The following is an 18,685-nucleotide window of genomic DNA, read 5'->3' as shown; positions in this document are numbered from 1 at the left end:
GAGCGAGAAGAGAGGAGAGAAGAGAAGAATAAGACGACACTGGGTGCAATTTTCCCCCGTGCAAGAGTGACCATTTCCCTCTTGCACGTATTTCATTTATAGATTTCTTAAATGGTCAAATTGAGTACAAACTAACCGGCCGGTCATAAATGGCCGGTCATAAATGGCCAAAACTCATAAAAGAGCACTTGAATAAATATACATAAAATGTAATTTCCTTTTGCAATAGCCTAGCTCGGTCGAGCCTTTTCCACCCGTCAACTGCAATAAAAGTAAAATATCAATTCCATAACATACCTCTCCGTTGGAAAGCACTATCCTCAACTGCGAAGATAAAAATCTGCAAACAATACTTGTCAAAAACAGTGATTAGTATGTTGTGTCAAAAACATCACATAATATATGAAACTAAATAACATTAGCTTATGCCTGTCGTCATCCACATACTACCTATTCTAGTGTCCCATACCACTAGAATAAGCAGTATCTGTCATACCCTACTGAATCAGGATATCATTGGTCACACTCATTATTGTATAAATCAATTCTCATCAATCTCAAGTTCACTTCCATAAATACTGTCGCAACAGAAAATCATCATATACCAATTCCAAATCCAAATTCAAAATATCTTTTATTTTCTATACCCAGGTGACAAAATCATACCAGTCACAGTGGTGGCCAGCCACACTGCAGCATGATTTTGTGATCGGTGTTGCCTAAATCGGCGAATCTACACCAATACGATGTGCTGCCTAAATCGGCGAATCTACACCAATAAGATGTGCTGCCTAAATCGGTGAATCTACATTTGGTATAAGTTTAAAAATCATGAATCTGCAATTTATCAATGTGCGGCCTAAATCAGCGGATCTGCACTAAGATGAGTATCTACACACTGCCTAAATCGGCGAATCTGTGTGCATGTGACCAATGGACTAGACCAGGCATAAAAAACAAAACATCTACTACCTGTTTGACACAAAATTGGAGTATGCTTATGTGACAAAGTATTTACAAACAATTTTTCTAGTATCCCAAAGTACCTTAGCTCACATGAGTAGTTGCATACCTATTAGACAAGTTAGCTCAGTAAAAATTCCCTTTCAATACAATTAGAAGTCATGACCTTAGTAGTCTTTGAGTATGCAGCTTAGAACACAATGCCGAGAAATGAAATATGAAAAGAGGAATATATTTGATGTACATACCAGGAGGGTATACTATTTTTGAAAATATATATACCAGTGTGTGTGTGTGTGGAAATAGGCACAAATAATAGAAAGTTGCACCTGGCATTGTAATAATGTTTCAAGAGGGGTATTATCAGAATGCATTAAGGAGTGTCATACATGGATTTTGATGTGAGACCACTATAGTTAGATTTATCTGCATAACTTTTCTAAAAAACAAAGCACTCAAAACAATTGCTTGTTAAATTTAAGAAGACGTTAATAATTACATATTAAATGCTTTAACATTTGAAATGCCATGAGAGAAAAATTTGATGCAAAGTTTGTTTTCCAAAAAAAGAGAATGAAAGTAGAAAACTTGAAGTACAAATGAGCAGATAAGAGAGGTGTGATCTAAATTGACAAGGTGGTTTGCAAGATTGTTATGACCAGTGGATATCGGTCTTCAGAGAAAGTGAGGCCACACTAAATGTATGAATGTTAGGATAGGGCAAAATCAGGTCTCTTAAAGTAGTTGGCTGCAAATTCGGGCATAAAGGTAAGTATTCATCAGTAAGGGTATTCCTCTGAGATGGAGTATTGGAAACGTTGGGAGTGATGTGGTACCAAAGGAAATAAACGGAACAATATGGAGTAATATGCAACAACAATTTGACTGATATATAAGTAATTTGAAGAACAAGTAAAGCAAAAATTGAATTACAATACATCTTTACTAATGGGGATAAACTTACATTATGGAAATAATGGCTCTTGTAAATAATGATGAGAGGGATTTTCGTGTTTATGCTTGATAATTGCTTAATAGTCTAGGTAACAATCAATATGGGTCATCATTGCTAGAATATTAAGGCATGATGTATCTTGAGGGTGAACAATTGACCCTAGCACGTTATGATTATTTACGGGGTTGACAATGTAGGGCATGAAAGTATCAAAATAACTAAGAGCCAATAGGACCCATGAGAAGCAAATTATTGTAAAAATGCTATAATAACAATTTATAACATCAACGTGAGAAGGAATCATTTTATTTATCGATTTATCTATTAATTTATTGGTTTATTTTTAAATAACTCTTCCTCAAGGCTTGTAGACATCTAATTGATTGGTAATATTGTAGTAGATTCTAAAGCCTAAAAAGTAACAACTTAATAACAATGAATATCGCCGATTGCAATCCATAGATTGTTGATAGACCAAAAAGGACAATTAACAGAGAGAAATCTCAAGAATTGTTGTACATATCCAACAAAGCCCCACAAGGACGATAGCCCATGGTTATCTTCGAGCTGCCACATTTGGCATGCATATCCATAAGGGTGTTTCCTAGCATTTCATCTAATAGAGGTCCATCTCTAATCAATTGGGCATGCACAAGCTTTTAAAAACCTCAATTTCCCTTTGTGGCAAGCATGTCAACTAGGGAATTTCCAATTAGAACGACAGAAACAAGATCGCTCGCCTTTATTTGCTTGCACCCTTCGGTGGAGCCTAAACTACCGCACACTTTCATATATGATGCACAATAAAGTAACACAGTCAGAAGTCACTCCCTCCTTTCTCAATCGATCATAAAGACTAAGGGTGGGAATCCATTGCTAATTCTGCACATAGCTAGTAAGCAATGCATTCCATGAAATGACATTGCGACCCTTGATGTTTTCAAACACACTAAATCCTTCTTTTAAGTGGTTATACTTGCAATAAAGATCGACAAGAGCCATGTCTGACTCCAGGGCTTACTACAGTAGCAGCGGAATGTGTAAGGGCACTCTGAAGTAGGTCACCCAAGCCGCTGCAAGCTTTCAAAAGACCTGAGAATATAGGCGTTGGGCTTAACAAGAGCCTGCTTTGGCATTCAATGATACAACTGCAAGGCTTAGCCTTCTCTTCGGCCCCAGAATGAGCTTACCATAAGAGCATGCATATGGAAGCAGCGACATCTTTTTGTTTGATGCATGCTGACAAGAGATTGAAGATAATCTCGCGCGTCACTCGCTTTCGCATACTGTTGTTGTAGGAGGTTGCTTTTCGAAGATGTTGACCTAATGTTCAGCATCTGCAATTTCTCCTCATAAGATCACATATAATAACATCTCGACAAGCAAATCAGAGAATGGAACCTGCGGCAGCAGCAGGTGTGCAGGGGGATAGGCATGCAGGCCGGGAGTAAGAGCCTGACAAGAGTAAAGGAGATCAGTGTTGGCGGGGATGTCTCCCGTATCTGGCTCAAGTTTCAACTTGCACACTTGGCCTGCGCGAATTCCATTGCCAAAGCACCATAATGGATGTCCGGGTTGGCCACAACACATTGTACTGAGCTACAAATGGAAGCTTGAAGGCCCGATTGCCAAGAACAGTGGGGATCTGGATGATGGAGTTCTCCTTTGCCGTAGCGAATTTTCCGTGCTTAATGCCAGGCCGCAAGTACTTAGTCCACCACAGTCAACAGCTCTTGCCACACCTCGCTAGCCCGGCTTGCTTGGACAGCGCTCGCCAATTGCTATGCCTTGGCATATGTATGTAGCTTGTGAGCTTCTGGTCCTCCACCAGTGTCCATGGCCCCTTTTTCAGCCCAGCCTGCTTTTCACAACGCACCATGGCTAACCAGCTAACCCTGTTGTGCTAGAATGCATTGCATGATGAGAGAGAGAGAGAGAGAGAGAGAGAGAGAGAGAGAGAGAGAGAGAGAGAGAGAGAGAGAGAGAGAGAGAGAGAGAGAGAGAGAAAGATAAAGACTGTTGTGATGGGTGATAGAAAATCGAGAGAGAAAGACAAGGACAGCTGAAGAGAGGGGTCACACCCGCTGCATGATCCAGTACACGGGATTGGCTGGCGATCGCAACGGGCCATCTGTGCATGAGAGAGAGAAGGGGAGAGAGAGAGAGAGAGAGAGAGAGAGAGAGAGAGAGAGAGAGAGAGAGAGAGAGAGAGAGAGAGGTAAATAATTCGATTATCCTCATTGACTCAGGTAAATAGGCTGCACCGTCAGAAGGAGGGAGGGAGAGCAACTTTGCATGGTTGGTTGGAACCTGGGAGTGGGTGTAGGTGTGTGCATGTGTAGCAAACGAGGGGCAGACAGAGAGAGAAAGAGTTGGATGCAACTACAGAAAATTGTTTCACTGCATGATGATCACTGGGTGATTGGGCGGCTGCGAGACAACAGATACGTCTGCCCTTCAGTAGGCCAAACAAGGGTTTGGTGAGTTCGATTGAGTGAGAAAGAGAGAGAAGGAGAGAGTCGACGAGGACTGCCAAAAGTCGCATGAGGTCTGGTCGGGCTGGTGGTGTGCATTGTAAGGCACACAGTTGCGCCATTAGTTTAGAAAGAGAGAGAGGGTGAGTAGACGGTCCCTGTAGTGAGAATGAAACAGTCGGTTTCTAGAAAGCATTTCCGTGCCCACACACTTTGACGGCTGGAGTTCACTCGGTGTTGCCATGCAAAAAAAAAAAAACTGCTACACGCACAAGGGAGTGGCTGCCGCTTCTGCTGCTTTATAGATTAGACAATTTGGCATGATTGAAAAGTGCCAAAATTGGAAGGGGACTGTGGTGGATGTTACTCGCCAACCGTGACGGCTGGTTGCTGAATGGGCCGGGATGAAGCGCTGCTGCAAATGCAGACGTTGTTGGTCGAGGGTAGAGATGTGTGCTCTATGTTATGCTGCTCGCACCTGGTGCTACTCGCCTTGGTGATGTGTGCAAGATGAGGAGAGTCTGACGAGGGTCAATAGCCTGATGTGAGAATTATTTGAGGGACTAAATTGGGGGTGATTCCTAATTTCCTACTATGCAATGAGTCCTTGAGATTGCTCCTCATGACGGGAGAGAGAGAGATGGGAAAAATAAATAAAAATCCGTTACAGCTTCATCTTATTTGTTGGGTCTTCTTCTTCTTCTTCTACTTCTTGCTCATCGAAACTCAAGCTACTTTCCTCTTCATAAATCTATTCTTCTTCCTTTTTCCCCCTTGTCAAATTCTCTTGTGGATTTCTTATCAGCTAACACGCAATTGAAATCTAACATTCCTCACCTTTTATCCTATACTGTGAGTCGTAGACGAACCTTGATATCATGAAAGAGATTCTATTCCTCTCTTGTTATTGCATATTGCCATACGATTCCGAGCATAAGATTATGCTTAATTTATTCTATCAATATGTTTAATTAACATAATTATACTAATAATTACTATATCATTATAATAAAGAAAGGATTCTCTTCAATTTCTAAAGATCACTATCAATCTCATACAATCGACAATAATAATTATTATAAATTGAAGCAATTAACAAAATCTATAAGCATAAGGAAACAAAACACTTAGCTGCTACTTGTCAAAAATCTTTAGTCTTGGAGTGTAGCCTATGCTCTGATACCACTGCTACAACGGGAGCGCGGAGAGGCCTCCAATATACCAAAACTATATACTATAGACGGTGAAACACACAAATCTACATACCTGGCAACCATCCTTGCACATAATCAAGCTGCACACGAGCAGAGAGAGACAGAGAGGGAGATAGAGTGAGAGAGCACGTGCAGGTGCACCTCCTAGAGCGTAGTGCTACGCCAGCACGGTGAGCGAGAAGAGAGGAGAGAAGAGAAGAATAAGACGACGCTGGGTGCAATCTCCCCCGTTGCAAGAGTGACCATTTCTCTCTTGCACGTATTTCATTTATATATTTCTTAAATGGTCAAATTGAGTACAAACTGGCCGGCCGGTCATAAATGGCCAAAACTCATAAAAGAGCACTTGAATAAATTTACATAAAATGTAATTTCCTTTTGCAATAGCCTAGCTCGGTCAAGCCTTTTACACTTGTCAACTGCAATAAAAGTAAAATATCAATTCCATAACACAACAAACCCCTTGACCACCAAGCTAGGGCACCATGAAATAACCATTAAAGTCATCTTTTCTTCTTCTTCTTCTTCTGCTTAAGCAAACTAACAATGCTAGTGTTGGTCTTATTACCCTTAACCCTCACAATATAGGGGATGAGGCCTAATTTTACGTCCTGAGCATCATCTGCAATTGGCTCAGGTTGGCAAGATTCAATGGATGTCCTCATTGCAAGGGTAGAGTTACCAATTGGCCCAGGTCTATCCCACAACTCCTCAATCAAGCTCTCTATCTCTTTGCTTTTCTCACCCAAAGGTCCAATTGGCACAATTAATTCCTCTTGTACCTCCATTATTGTAGGGAAATCCCTCTCATTAGACAACCCCCCACATGTCCCATCCTACTCACTGGTCTTTTCTTTCATCCTAGTGTCATAAGTTCACAACATGACATCTCTAGTGACCCGCCTCCAAGTTGCCTTGATCCTCAAAACATTAGGAAGAGAATGGAGTCTAGGAGGACCTCTTTATTTGGCAGTTTAAGAGAGTCAAACCTCTATATTAAGAAAGAAATCAAAGGATAGATTTTGAATTCAAACAGGCAAAATGGCTAGTTTATTTGAATTTAAATTTCCCCCCAAAATGAAATTTAAAATCCAGTGAGCAAAACCATACCATGTAACATATCTATGGAAATATCTTGGCGTGTAGATTTCATTTCTATAATCTCCACTCAAATCTGAGATCATATGTAGGAGTTATGAAAGTCCAAAAATCATAAAGTTGTACACCCCCTTTTTTGGAGGGAAAAGTACATCTTTTGACCACTCTTACAAACCCACCATTGTTGCACACATGGCATGCATTTATTTGTCAAAATCTTATCGCCTCCATAATCTCATGAAAAATAAAGAGGCCCTCCTAGACCCCATCCTCTTCCTAATGTGGAGGGTGTTGCCACCTAGGGGAAATCCCTAGCATAGTGCCCAATTCATATTCCATAGTATGTATACCTTTATGTCCAAGCCAGACCTTACCTACCGCAATTTTGGCAAGAACAGAACCCTACCTAGCATCGCAGCTATGGAGCCAGCATGGTCCTAAAGCAAGATAGGAAATCCCTTGAGTGTAATCCACACCGGGTAGTAGTCCATAATATCCTCATTCGGGCAGAGCTCGAGAGTCCAAGGCATAGCATAAGCAAAGTGAGGACCTCCCCATATGCCTCCTCTCATAATCAGATCTTGAACAGTCTACTAAGAAGCGCATCCTAGCACATAGAAGCCTTTTCCAACTCCCATGAACTGGAAGATTGCATTTTTGTTGTTAGCCGTCGTTGTCACCCACTTCCATAAGCCTTGGGTTGTCATACACCGGCGCATATAGTACAACACAATTGAGTAAGCACAACACATCTCTAGGATCCAAATTGCAACATCTAGACAGACTAAACTCTAATTGCATCACATAGCCATCTTCTACTTTATTGTGGCTTCGCTTGATTGCCCTGTTTAGAATTTCTTCTGACAATTTTTGAGCACCAAAGCCCGAGGGCTTCCTAATGGGAGGTATTTTCATTTGCATCACTCACTCTTTTTCTCCCCTACGTTGTGAACACAAAATCCATGTTGATGGACTTGCATCTGCCATCCGAATCCGGTTCCTCCCCCAAGGAGCCACCTTAGATATTGAGATTCATTTTTTGGAGAACCTTGGAAAAGCTACTCGGCTAGGGTTTAATAGCATTTACCTACATAGATCTCTCTTTTGTTGGCCCTTCAATACGATTTAGGGTATGGTTATATGAGTAAAGTAAGCTCAGCTTCCAAAATGACGCTCATTATCCTTAGATCCAAGGGCGCTTAATACGTAGGGAGGGCACAAAATCTATTAACCTAAAAGCACCCTTAGTAGGGGGTACAGGCTGGAGGTAATTCAAAAAAACAGGGAGAATCTTCATTGATGCTAGGTGGAGGCCATGCAAGCAGAAGGCAGAAGATGAGGGCACACAAGCGGGGGCGGGAGGGATGTTGAGCGGGAGGCAGATTCCGGGGAGGGCCTCAGGACTATATGACATGGGCATGGGGCATGGGATCTATGGTGAGAGCATCGAGCGCTGTAGATCTTGTCGGCACCGCAAAAAGTAATCTCGGGTATAAAAAGTAATCTCGGGTATCCGAGATTACTTTTTATACCCGAGATTACTTTTGGTCACATTTGGTATAAGAGTAATCTCGGGCCCATACCATCACAATAAACACGCGGGTGCTCGTGGTTAGGGCATGGGAGTCGAAAAGGTGAGGTCAAGGGTTTGAGGGTCGGCCGCGAAGTAATCTCGGGTGTGAAGTAATCTCGGGTGCAAAGTAATCTCGGACTCTCGGGTACCCGAGATTACTTTGCCCGAGATTCCGAGATTACTTTGCCACGATCTACGGCTCTCCTTCATCCCACCGTAGATCCCACCCCCTCAATGCCCGTGTTAGATAGTCCCAGGGGGGGGGGGGGGGGGGGGGGGGGGGGTATGTTGAGCAGAAGACGATGAGGACGGCAGTGGCCGCGATATCATTTTTTGTTAAAAAAAGGGTGCTCATCTCTCGCAAATCAACGCCTTGGCCTATGTGGTGTAGGGCAGTGAGGGCAAGTATTTCATCTGCTTCGCGCAAGATTGATCCCTCCTTTTGGAGGTGGAAAGCCCGTCACCCTTGGCAAGGGGATTCCTAACGTTCCCAAAGGAATCTACGAAACTATATAATATAAATAGAGAAGAGTCAGTAGCCTACATAGTACTAAAAAAAAAAGCACTTATTGAGTTCGACAATCCCTCAGCCTCGCTAAGCTCTGGACTCTCACCAAGCTCATTTGTGCATCCTCAAGGAGCTTCCTTGCTCCTCTCTCAATGATCCCCTACTCCTCGCTTTAGCTCATTTGTGCACCCTCAACGAGCTTCCTTGCTCCTCTTTCAATGATCCCCTTCTCTTCTTCTTCTTTTCCCTTTCTCCCCCATTGGCGCTTTCTCCTTCCCTCTTTTCTTTACCCTCCTCTCTTTTTCTTTGCCACGCAATCTCTTCGCTTTTCTTAATTTGGCATGCATCCAATAGTTTTTCCATGTATTGGGGGCAATCACGGTGTCGTGATTGTCCCTTAGTTTTACCTTCTTCTTTTTTTTTTGGCATGCCACAAGGGCAAGGCAGTAGCAGTAGGTAGTCCCAACGTCTTCATTAAATGGGATCTAAAGAGAAAGAGAGGGAGTTCAAACAATTTGATGCTGTGATCCTTTTTTCGGGTGATTTTATAGGTTGATTGAAAGTGTTAAATGAACAAAAGTTAAATTTGAGCAAGCCTCCTTAGATTCATTCATCTTTTTCTTGAGTATGGAGTTCACGGTCAAAAGCCCCTACAACTTTGGAATGCTATCTTGATTGAAAATGGCTATCAGTTTTGTGTATGCAGATCACTTTGTGCTACGTTTGAGAAGTATTATGCTTGCACCACGGGCTTTTATATCGTCACGGCAAAGAGGAACCAAAAATCTATGTTTTTTAGTTGTCAAGTGGACGCACATTGTCATGCATTTTTTGGATAAGTATAAAGTCATTAAGTCATGTCAAAAAGCTCGTCAGCCTCATGTATATATGTGTACATAGCTCTGCAAGTTTTGGAAGTGACCATGTAAAATTCTTGTGCAAAGGTGTGATTTTTCCAAGCTTGAATGCTAATGTTTTGTGTTGTTCGAAACTCCAAAATATGGTTTTTAATAAATATTTTTAGTCGTGCTTTATAGCTCGTGAATCGGACTTGTGCATCATGAGTTATGAGCATCCAAAGCGGGCGATCTCAACTTAGAAGGTGATTGTACGTGCATGTGACAAGGGAAACTCGGCCAACTTGGGGGTCTAAGATTAGAAATGCTGAAGTTTTAAATTTTTGGAGATAACCGAAGTGATGGGCTTCAAGCCGTGTGTTACGGTGCGTCCCTCGATGACCGGAGCAACAAGTTATGCCTCGAGGAAAATTGTTTGAGAAGTCCTCTTATGCTTTGGGAGAAAGCTGGAATGTTTTGGGCTTGGGAGGAATGAGGAGGAGGTTGCCATGTGGCGGGGAGATTATCCCACATGAGAAGAGGAAAAGGGAAGGTAGGGGGAATATAGGGCACATTGGGTACCCACTATATGTATATCAAGTGAGAGGAGCTCACAAGTCTTGGCTATGGAGGGGGCTCGTGGGCTCATGGGGAGTGAGGTAGCACATTTTTCATTCCACACCCAAATGGACAGGCGCCTGGCCACTTTTTTTGGTACCCGGGCACTTGCCCCCACCCCATTCCTTGGTCAAATGGTCACCGACAACTCATTTTTCACCCAAAAAAGGCCAAAATGGAACCAATTAAAAGGTGCCTTGAGAGAGAGGCTTGTCAGCTAAGAAAAGAGAGGAAAATCTTGGGGATAAAAGATAAGAAAGCCCCCATTTTAATAGCTGCAACACCTGCACAACTTCCAGAGAGCTCATTTTTTAGCATGAAAGAGTGCACCACCGACTTCGAACGGCCATAACTCTTTCATTCTTCATCTGCTTTTTGTCTATGGATACTCTATGGACATCTCCACAAGACGAGCTTCGTCATGATGTCCCTTGTTTCTCCTAATTTCGAGTGTGTTCCATCCGTAAAGGGTTTATCATAAATCTCTACATGTGTTTATCACAAGTGTTTTTGGTCGTGCAATAGTTCTTCCTTTCGACCATGTGGCTCATGCAAGGCTATAGAGGCATTCATTTTCCTTCTCATTTACATGCTAACAACATCAACTCTCTCTTTTTGTGCGGGCACTTGAAGTTTAAGGGAGTTGGAGGGGCCTTCCCCGTGGGGTGCCATGTGGCACACATAATAGCCAGCATACAAAGCCCATGCATTGTAGTGGAGGGCATTTGGGGTGAAACGTGAGCCCATATGGTGCATAAGGAGGGAGAGTGTTCTCTCTATGAGTTGGGATATGGTGCTCCATGTGAAGTTTAAGGGAGTTGGAGGGGCCTTCCCTGTGGGGTGCCATCTGGCACACATAATAGCCCGCATACAAAGACCATGCATTGTAGTGGAGGGCATTTGGGGTGAAACGTGAGCCCATATGGTGCATAAGGAGGGAGAGTGTTCTCTCTATGAGTTGGGATATGGTGCTCCACATGTGGCGCTGCACCGGTTGCATTCGAGGGCGTTTGTGGAGGATCTATGGAGGATGGCGGTGCACGGTGGACGATTTTTTACTGTGATGATGTGGTAGGCTCATAAGAGGATGCTTCCATGGCCTCAAAAGACCCCAATTTTTGAGGTCAAAGAGAAAGAGCTCCCCCCCCCCCCCCCCCCCCCCCCCCCCCCAAACTACCGATGGCTCTAGTGTAAAGGGGAGGGGAGGTGAGTTTGAAATGTAGGAGAGAGAAGGGGAGTCATGTGGGATTCAAGGCAGATGAAAGCCGTTTAGAGAGATGGTCAACGGGTGAAAAGCCTAAAGAGGAGAGAGAGAGAGAGAGAGAGAGATAGAGATAGATAAATGAAATCAAGCTTCCAATGTTCCATGGGGCACTAGCGATGTCACTAGTGCACCCCCCGTCAAGGTGGAAAAGGAACAGATGGAACAAGATCAAGCAAAGGGTGGTGCCCTCCCAAAGTTTCCAAAGCGAGATGCCAAGTGGACCAATCAGAGGGCCCTTTCTGTTGGAATTAGGGTTGTAGAGAAACGCACACAGCTTGGAGAAGACAAAGGAAGCTCAAGGCACACTATGGAGAGTGTATTACTTAGTGTGCAATGGAAAGATGGATAGCCCTAGAGTGATGGGCGTATATACTATGCATGGGGGAAAAAACTCCTAAAGAGGGAAAAAATGCCCCGGCGGTCCTAGTGTGTTCAACACATCACTACCACATGTATATGATAACAAATCCCCCCTGGAGTGATGCGGTGAACGAGAGCTGGCACATGAGTAAAGGGAAGTGCCATGCCTTGAGGACATGATCAGTCCACAAAGGGGAGTAAGCCCAAAGCTTTGCGGAAAGCTTCGAGCTTCTCACGAGACAATGCCTTTGTGAAAAGATCTGCAGGGTTGTCCTCTGTTGGCACATAAGCCAAGATGATCTCTCCTACTGAGAGCATCTCCCTGACATAGTGGTAATACACCTCAATGTGATTTGTGCAAGCATGAATAACTGGGTTCCTCGCAATTGCCAATGCGCTCTGACTGTCAGTGTAGAAGTGTAGATAGTGTTGGCAGTGTCCTGTCCAACACCCAAATCAGCCATAAGGCGTTTGAGTCATACACACTCAACCGTAGCTGTGAAGACTGCCCTGTACTTAGCCTCACAACTAGAAGTGGCCACAATAGGTTGCTTCTTGCTCAACCATGATATACATGAACTGCCAAGCATGAAACAAAAACCACGTGTGGACACTCTCATGTCAAAACAACCAGCCCATTCTGAGTCTCAAAAAGCATGTAAGTATGGAGGCAATGATCTCCCCTTGGATAAAACGAGCCAAGATGTAAAGTGACACTAAGGTATCAAAAAATCCTCTTGACAGCCTGCCAATTCTTAGACCCTGGGCTATGCATAAATCTGCTGACATGTGAGACTGCAAACTGAATATCCGGCCTCATGTTGCCCTCGTGTTGCATACATAAATGAGGCATCCAACAGCAGTTTGGTAAAGAATGGCATCTGCAGGATCACTAGCATCATGGACACTCAATTTCAAACATGTTTCCATGGGAGTGGAAATAGATTTGTCATGCCAAGGGTAGGACAAGTCACGGCCAAGGGCCAGGACGGACATGCAGTCAAGGGGGTCCCTATATTTGGCAGGCCAAGGGTCTATAATAGGGCATGGCTGGGTGGTGATGAGCATGTTCTAGTTCCCTTGCCCTTTTACTGGTATCTGAGCAAGGTGGAGAGGAAGAAGAAGGGTGGAGGCATGGCGGAAGCGAAGGCATGGATCTCTGTTTCTCCCTGTAGGAAAGGTCTTATTCTCTCTCTATCTCTCTCTCTCTCTATCTATCTATCTATCTATCTTTCTCAAAAAAGAAATCATGGAGTTCTCTCTCGCTTTCTCCTTGAGCAAGGAGATGGGGGGAGCCTGGCTGTGGCGGCATGCAAAGCCATGGCAGAAGGGAGAAGCAAAGCACGGCATGGAGTTTTTTTTTTCCCTCGCTCTTGATCTCCATGCTCTACACCCTTTGACGAGTCCTTGTCAGATTTGGGACGCGCAGGAAACTCCGCTAAGGCATGCACAGAGGCAATGCTCACCTAGCATCAAATAGCATGCAATTAGGCCCATTAGGAGCACGCGGGTCTATAGCTCCATTTTTGACTCTACAGATCGACGCCAGGGCTACTTCAGCGGCTTGTGTACCCTTTTCTTTGCTTGCGCAGGTTGGCAGCCCGCCGTAGCCTTGTGCAGGCCTTTTTGTTTCATACCTTGGATAATTGGGCGCCCAAGGTTCCCCAAGGGGCAACCCTACCGGCCCATCCCATGGAGAGAACTTCCCAAAACCGACAGAAGGAGCGAGCAAGGTTGTCCAAGGGACAACCCTAGGGGCCCATCCCATGGAGAGCAGTTGCGAAATCCGGAAGAAGGAGTGACCGGCTGAATTCCGTTGGAAAGGGGGAAGTCGGAAAACTACCAGCACACTCAACGAATGCCTCTCTATAGCCCAATGATCTCACAGCACCCCTATCCCCTAGTAAACACACCCCTAGACTCACAATCTAGCAACGACTATTGTTCAAATACATACCCCACCAGCTATGACTAGGCCAATTTCGGCACCAAACACACAATCATGGCTCCAATCCCCATACCTTTGGGAGTACCTTCATCCACATAGATGCACCTCAGACTTTACCGACACATAGGCCACCCTTCCCAAAACTCTAGCATGTATTACACCCACAGCTAAGCAACCTTAAGTCTGTTGATACTCCCGGATACTCCAACATTAGTGACAGACATGAGTTTTTCTTACACGTTCACATTCAAATGGCTTGCATCACAATACACACACATAGATACGCAGACATGCAACTAGACACGAGAGCAAGGAGAAACTTCTCATAAAAATGGGGGTAGATGAAGCAATTAATGTGGTAAGAAACCATTCAAGGATAGGATGTACAATGATGGAATTTAAGAAGTAAAATTGCCTCCTTTATCTTTCTATTGCTCGGTCTACTGCTCAGTCACTTGCATTTGATGCTTCGGCCATCTCTGTCGCTTGTCAACATCGATTTTCCTCAACACTCCTTCGCATACAATGGCCGACTGTCTACCTACAACACCGCAATTCCCTCTGCAACCCCACAGGCACAACCCTCATGCTCTTGAGAACCCTTGATTGTAAATTCCCTCCGTATCCCTCGAACCTGTTGAGCTTTCCCAGTGCGGCCTTCAGCATTTCTCCACGCTCTCTCGCCACCCACTCTCGACCATGGGGGCTCCCATGCAAGCTCACCTTCTCAAGCCTTGGCAGCCCCAACCTCAGGTCCGAGTCCCCCCTTCAACACATCTGGTCGATTCTCCTTCTAGAAAGTTGGAGGCCCTCTGTCCTTCTCGCCCATCTGCCTGTGCATCCTTTCTTTCTTGCCCACACTACGCTCCTACTACCTTCTGCTGCTCTCGGTCTTATGTGCAGCGCCCTTCTCCTCTTTGGCCAATATCGAGGTCCTCTCCCCCCTGCAAAAACTGACCCGACTGCACCCTTGCAAACCGGTCCCCCTCTTGCAACTGGCCCTACTCTTGCATAATAAGCCCTGACGGCCCCGACTTGCTCACGGTATCTCCAGGCCCTCGAGCTGCTTTCGGCTCTTATCCCTGCTCGCCCCTTTCTCTGCAACCAAGTGGTGGGCTCCCCTATGCAGCCGGCCTCCGCAATGTCCTTCTTTTTCCACCCCTGGTTGTATCTCCCTCCAGAAAGCTAGGGCCCTCGACCCTTCTCGCCATGTAGCTGTAGCACTCCCCTCCTCCTCTAGATGGCGACTTTCCCATGCAAGCTACAGAGCCCACAGCCCTCGTTTGCATGCCCCTAAAAAAAAAATTTGTTCTTGTTTTAAAAAAAAAAACTTTGATGTGGCGAGCATTCACACGTCGTTGATGTCTGGCCTACCCGTCGACTTCTTCTCCGTCTCCCATCACGTTTGCAGCTCTTTACATTGGTCGTTCCTTGTAATGGCGACAATTCATGGTCGGCCATCGTATCTTGAACTTGCCGAGCACGACCGACATCTTCACATTAGAAAAATTTTGAACTCATTTTTGAGCCTTTTAAGAGTGCCACATCATCAAAGTTGTACAAAAGAAAGCAATCCGGTCGACCCCTCTAAATATTGCTTAGAACTCCATGATATGACCTATCATTGGAAAGTTCTTGAAAAATGGATTCTAGAGAGCCAAGGTCCGAAAAGTTTGGATGACTTTTATGAAAGTTATGCCATTTTTTTCAATGAGCCACGTAATCTAAAATCATCTTTTTCTAGATCTACATGAAGGCAATGTCCGATACATGCATGCTATATATCAATAGATAGCATTTGAAGAGTAGATTCTAAATATCCAACCTCCGACAAGTTTGGATCTTATTTGCAAAAAAATTACCGATCCCCACTTTTTGAAAGCTATGCCACATCAACAATTCTTACAAGGTCCATTTTTTAGTCCAAACTTTTCCTAATGTACACACAATGGCACGATTTCTCCAGCAAAGATTCACAACCATGCTTGGCCTGCAACATGTCGGATCTGGCATACACGTCCTTGCGGTACTTGCTCCAATCTGCATCTAGTACATGACCAGGCCTGCGACCATCAACCTACCTGCTGTCATGCACTTGCCACTGACACTTTCTCGGGTCGACACAGCTTGGGCGCACCATCATTGCCCACCCCCTAGTTGAGCATTCATGCTCGATCAACCATAGTCTTATTTAGGTAAAATAGAATTTCATGAGAAAAAGGATATATAGTGACGACATAAGTGGTATAGAGATAGAGAGAGGAAGAAATTAGCGGTTGTCCACTCCTCCGAGATCAAATGGAAAGCCTTGAGCTTCCCCAAGCATGGCATAGAGTCCACCTGGATCAAAAACAGAACATTGGCCATGTCCATCCACCTGTAAAGCATGCATATTGAAGCCCATCTTTGCACTTGTATGCCAATAGACACACCACCCTTCCAGCTCTCCACAGCATGGAGCTTTGTCACCCTGCATCCATAATCCTTCCATCCAACCATAAGCATACTTTTGAACACTTGAAGCACCGGTACCACAAGCCGCTATCATGTCATCAGCTAGAGAACTCTCCATATCATCATCTTTATCATATGAGCATTGAGACCTGCATAGTACCCCTTGCAAAGCAACCTGGAACAACATAGCTGTCAACAATACAACACATACCTTCAAAACCATGCCATTTGCTTGAGCCTGCTACATAGGCAAGCAAACCTGTTCCCTTTGTAAACCTGTATCCAAACCCTCTCTAAATGGCTCCAAGGCTACCTTTTCATACTCAGGAGTATGACTTGCTAGAGCTTCAACCTGTTCAAATACCTCATCACCTGCAAGGTTGGCGGCACCTTCCTTGTTGCATGGAGCCTCACTCTTATAGACTGCACCTGTATCAGTTTCCATAGAGTCATCTGCCAGAGCTAGCTCTCCACGGCCACACACAAACTCCGAAACTTCGAAGTGCACCTCGACATGTTGGTCAAGGCAAGGTTGCCCCACCCCCTGCATAGACAAATTAACTTGACCTACCACTACTTCTGTTCCTAGTTCTTGCAAGTCATCCTCAAAAACCTGCTCTTCAATTAAATCGAATGTGCAATCAAACCATGCCTCTTCCTCCAATAGGGACTCACCATCATGAGACACAAGATAGGGTTGCTCGACTGGCCGGTTCACACAAGGCATCTCCACACTTGCACTATGCCCCTCTTTTACCTTCAAATGAAGGCAGGCAACTTGTATACATCTTGCTCCACTTCATCTACATGAAAAACATCATAACTTTCATACCTAGAAGAGATGGATTCTGTCTCCCACATGCTATCTGTGTCCAAACTGCTGTTGGAGCTATGAGAACTATCGAACTCCTCTTCTGATCTTGCAGGTTCTTGCACCTTTGTTGTCATCCTCGTTGCTGGCTCTAGAACTGACACCTCCTCTTTAAGATCTTCTATCACCTCGTCCTCTTGAGCAAGCAAGTTGAGTGGCACTCTGAATATGCCTCTCTGCACCTTTTGAGCCCTTACTAGTACTTGTTCTACCTCTTCTAGCCTGGCATTAGCTTCACGTGTTTTGATCAAATGTATATCAATAAAAGAAGGAGCTTTTACCTCTTGCTGCTCATCAATTTGTTTGGGCCTAGGTCCACTGGCTTTCTTGACTGCAACAATCCTGCCTCCATCTTCTTCTTCATCTTTTGACTCTTTGCTCTGGCAACTCTGACAGCTTCATCAAAGGTACTTGGATCTTCATAGTCCACTCTCTCACGAACATAGGAAGCAAGCAAGATAGAAACTTTTCCCGCTTAAAATATCCCGCATTTGTTGCTTGGGTAGCAGCCGCAAAATCCCCCCGATAAGCTTCAAATCTATCAACAAAAGCATCAAAAGTTGCACTTACGTCCTACTGCAAACCTTTGATCTTTGCATCTGCTTCCGAAACTGACACCACTTTTCAATACCTTTTTAGAAAGTGCTCTTGAAATCTGATCCAATTCAGCTTATGCACATCTTCTAAACCATCAAACCAAACTTTTGCTTTACCTCGCAGCACCAAAGGTAGAGTCTGGAGCTTTGCTTCATCACCTGGCATCCGTAGTACTGTCAGCATGAATATCTCCAAATCGGCAATCAATCGTCTGCATCTTCGTCTCCTTTGAACACCGGACCAAATTCCTGTTTCATCTTGATTCACTAACACTTTGTTAGGAAGCAATCAGTGGATCCTCAGTGGGCGCACCACAAGATGGAAAGGGGGAAGTCGGAAAACCACCAGCACACTTAGTGAATGTCTCTCTATAGCCCAGTGATCTCACAACACCCCTATCCCCTCGTAAACACACACTTAGACTCACAATCTAGCAATGACTATTGTTCGAATCCATACCCCACTAGCTGTGACTAGGCCAATCCCGGCACCAAGCACACAATCATGGCTCCAATCCCCATCCCTTTGGGAGTACCTTCATCCACATAGATGCACCTCAGACTTTACCGACACATAGGCCACCCTTCCCAAAACTCTAGCATGTATTACACCCACAGCTAAGCAACCTTAAATCTGTTGATACTCCCGGATACTCCAACATTAGTGACAGACATGAGTTTTTCTTACACGTTCACATTCCAATGGCTTGCATCACAATACACACACATAGATACGCCGACAAGCAACTAGACACGAGAGCAAAGAGAAACTTCTCATCAAAATGGGGGTAGATCGAGCAATTAATGTGGTAAGAAACCATTCACGGATAGGATGTACAATGATGGAATTTAAGAAGTAAAATTGCCTCCTTTATCTTTCTATTGCTCGGTCTACTGCTCAGTCACTTGCATTTGATGCTTCGGCCATCTCCGTTGCTTGTCAACATCGATTT

The 18,685-nt window shown here is 44.4% G+C and overlaps 1 pseudogene; it reads right to left on the bottom strand.

Annotated features, from left to right (window-relative positions):
• Positions 1 to 14,199: 14,199 nt before the first annotated feature.
• On the bottom strand, positions 14,200 to 17,517 carry LOC147443015 (uncharacterized; annotated as a pseudogene).
• Between the last annotated feature and the right edge of the window lie 1,168 nt (positions 17,518 to 18,685).

Source organism: Adiantum capillus-veneris, chromosome 14, assembly GCF_014529385.1.
Source record: "Adiantum capillus-veneris isolate H3 chromosome 14, ASM1452938v2, whole genome shotgun sequence".
Lineage (NCBI taxonomy): Eukaryota > Viridiplantae > Streptophyta > Polypodiopsida > Polypodiales > Pteridaceae > Adiantum > Adiantum capillus-veneris.
The sequence above is the reverse complement of the archived record's forward strand: the minus strand, read 5'-3'. Positions and strand labels throughout refer to the sequence as shown.